We start from the raw sequence: 3642 nt of genomic DNA, 5'->3' as shown, positions 1-3642 counted from the left end.
TGACATGTGTTTTTCATATAGCAGCGATATTGAAATCAATAGTGTTTGTTTTGTTTTTTTAATGAATGGATTATTCCTTCACCACTACATGGCACTAAAGATTACACACTGGGGCTTTAAGTGGATTTATTTTTGGTATTGCTTAACTCATTTGCTCCCAAAAACGTATAAATATGTTTTATTTTATACGTTATAGTGTCCCAAAGACGTATTTCTACGTTTCTTTTTTTTAATTTTTTTTATTTTTTTATATTTTTTATGCTAGAGTATACAGAAGGCTTTGATGCAGCCTCTCAAAATGGTAGTTGCAAAAATGGTAGTTATTACACAAACAGCCAGCAGGTGGCAGCAGAGCAAAGGAGATCAACCAGGGCCATGTTGAAAAATAATCTCAATTACTCACAATTCTAAATAGATTTGTGAAAAATGATTAAACTTAGCTACTGTATATTCTAATTCTAATTGCTGCAAAATGGACACAGATAGAAATGTAATTTTTTTTTTTCCTGATGAAAGAAGAGACTTTAATCTTTCTTTTTATAGGTTCCATGTTTTTATAGCAATAGAACATAATATTCTGTGGGCCTAGTAAAATCAGTCAAAATCCAGTAAAACAGCCGGGAGCGAACAGGATTGCTTCTGTGAAAATGGCTGGGAGGGAATGAGTTAATACTTAGGTTTTTTTTCTTTTCTTTTGCTCTCGAGAAGTACTCCATACAGTAAATAAAAAAAAAAAAAGCAAACTAGAATGAGTGAAAACTAAATTAAAACAAAACTCCCCCAAACCTGATGTAAAAACTGATCAAAACTAGCCGAATTTAGCAAACAAAAGCCAAAACAAAACTACAACGAAAACTTGCATGCATGCGTAAGCTGGACAGCTGCCAATGATGTCTGTGGACACGCGAGAAGGCACGTGCTCAAAAGTGTCGACTGACACGGTCACGCTGCACAGCCAGACTGCAGCTGGCCAACGAAATCACGTCAGCAGACAGCAAACATTCAGGGGGAAGTTAAAAAAAAAAAAAAAATCATGGACAGAACATGGCTGACAGTTAATGGAGTCCATTAGTTCTGACCAAATGATTAAAGGTCAAATGTCAGCCGCTTCCCTTCAGTGTCACATGGGTATAACAGGATAGTGTTCTGTCTGTCCCATTATAAACACAACTAATGAGGTAACATTTAATTGAAGATACTTTTCATGGGAAATTATAAACAAGGGCATTTAAAAAAAATAATACGTTTGATTGACTGATTTAACCGTTTATTTTGGTTGGAAAGGTGTAGAAGTGCGCTGCTTTTCAAATAGTGTCCCTCGAGAGTTTGAAAATAAAATATTAGAAACAGCTCGATGCAGCTCTGTTATATAGTACTTGCAACATACAAGTACAATAATAACTATATCTTCAATATCCAAATTCCTGCCTAAATAAATGATTACTTCTTTGTTAGCATCAATGAAAATGAGTCATTTTGCACAGTAATGTCAGTAAAATGGCTTACCTAACTCAGAGTGGTGTGGCATCATCTCATCTCCATGGCAACGCCTGCTAAAAGAAAATCAGATGTTAAATACAGCCTTTGGGATAAATAGGCTAGTAGGACAGAAGGTGTTTTGCTGGAATACTCGGACACAATGCGTTGGTGGAAACTGCCTGTCGCCCCATATAAGGTCTTAGTTGCCCTTTTTATTTTTGGGATCATGGAAAATGGGATCACTGCACTGGATAAACATTCCCTCTTTCAGACTGTGATTGCTCCCACAGATAGATTGTCACCCCTCCCTACTAGCCCCCCCCCCCCCCCCCCCCCCCCCCCCTTTTTCCAGCTGGCTACATACATTCCCTTTTCTAGTCACAGGGGGGAGAGACTCACTTAAAGGGCAGGGGAGGGAGGGGGGCTTCATCTCCCTCTCGCCGGGCTCAACAAGTCCATATTAAGAAGAAAGGCCTCGCTCGCACTCTCTCATGGTAGGCCGAGTCTGGAGGTCTGTTCTCAGGAAGTGTGATGGACTGTACATATACACATCAGCAATAAACACATCTGCCCTCTCTCAGCCTCTTTGTATGCGCGTGTCACATCAAGTCAAAAACTGCATCCTGTTCCCAAGTGCTTGGAAAAATATGTGTGACAGTAGAACAATCTCATTGGCGCTTCATGTTGTCATTTATTTCTCAAACAATTTCACAATTTTTAGAGCTAGCATCTTTTTGCTAATGAGTGGCAAGGGCTGTCAAAATTAAAGCGTTAACTCTGGAGATTAATTTAAATGTTTTAAAGCATTTTAAAAAATGAACACAGTTCACTCAAGTTAGATTTTTTTCTGTTACAGCCTATAGCCCCTACGGAAGCGTAGAGCTGCCAATGTGGAGTAAACATTTTTGGCTGGCGAGTATGTAATGTTTACTCCACATTAGCAGCTCTATGCTTCCGTAATAACCTATATCCAAACTTAGCCACTGGTGTGAAGACGTGCAAACATGGACTATAGGTCATTTTACTTTCAGTTTTACTTGACATTTGTTGGAGAAATCTCAAATCATTTCTGCACTTTGCAAAGCCAAATTCAAATAGCATATATTAGTTTACATCTTTGGTGTATCATCTCAGAGCAAATTATACTCTGCTCCAAGTTCCCTCCATGTGACCTTGCAAATCAGCCGTTCTAAAGTGTGCTGCTTGTGGGCACAACTAAAATGGAACTGAGAAGTTCTGAGAATTAGTTCAATGAGAAAAAAAAAAAAAAAAAAAAAGTATTTTCTTAACAGTTGTATGTTACAGAAGTATTAAAAAAAAAACTTGTTAGAACAGTCTTTGATGATAAATACTTTCTATTTTACATACAAAAGATTTTACTCAAATAAATATTTGTTACAAGCTTTGAAAAAAAAATTATAAAAGAAATACCTTTTTTTACTTTTATGTACTCTAACCATTGATAACAGGTGCACACAAGTAACATTGGTCTAATTAGTGATTACACAGACTGTATCCTTATTTGAAAATTTGTTGATAAAGACTATCTATGGACCTGTCATAAAAAAAAGAAGTCGATCTTGAGTTTACAACCAATTCTTATGAGGTGAGCAATGCAAGTTGTGCGAAGAATTGACCTTTTGAACTATTTATACGCCAGTGTTTCTCAAACCCTGGTCCTCGGGGGCACACTATCCAGTCTGTTTTCCATGTCTCCTTATTCCAACACAGGTGATTGCCATGACAGCTCATCAGCAAGCCTGATAACGATCCTCACCTGCGTTTTGTTGTGTTTCTGTAAAGCGCTTTGTGAGAGTTAAGGCTGTTTGAAAGCACTATATATAAATAAAGATGACTTGACTTGACTTGACTAAAGTCAAGGTTTGTTTGAAAATATAAGCTGCAAAATAAATTAAACATAAACTTTTTAAATATGACACACAATCAACTAGAGGTAACACAAACACACATATGACAAACATTAATATCCTTATAACTTCATTAATGAAAAGATTTTTCCTGCCACTAGATATTTAGAGTTACACACAGTTAAATACAGTAATGAGTGTTTTGTAGCCAGTGTAGTGAGTGTCGTGTAGTAATTAAGGATTTTGTCAGCGATATATACTTATTACTGTATATACATAAACATACTGTGTTTAT

At 36.7% G+C, this 3642-nt stretch overlaps 1 long non-coding RNA gene across 1 annotated transcript in view; it reads right to left on the bottom strand.

The window, feature by feature from the left end:
• LOC144025844 (uncharacterized) overlaps nucleotides 1-1759 on the bottom strand; it is a 5370-nt gene extending 3611 nt beyond the window's left edge. The window contains exon 1 of the long non-coding RNA XR_013284967.1: nucleotides 1507-1759. This is a non-coding gene — a long non-coding RNA (uncharacterized LOC144025844). The remainder of the gene's footprint in view (nucleotides 1-1506) is intronic.
• Between the last annotated feature and the right edge of the window lie 1883 nt (nucleotides 1760-3642).

This window comes from Festucalex cinctus, chromosome 9, assembly GCF_051991245.1.
Source record: "Festucalex cinctus isolate MCC-2025b chromosome 9, RoL_Fcin_1.0, whole genome shotgun sequence".
In the NCBI taxonomy this organism is placed as follows: domain Eukaryota; kingdom Metazoa; phylum Chordata; class Actinopteri; order Syngnathiformes; family Syngnathidae; genus Festucalex; species Festucalex cinctus.
Note: the sequence above shows the minus strand (reverse complement) of the source record. Positions and strands in the feature narration are given on the sequence as shown.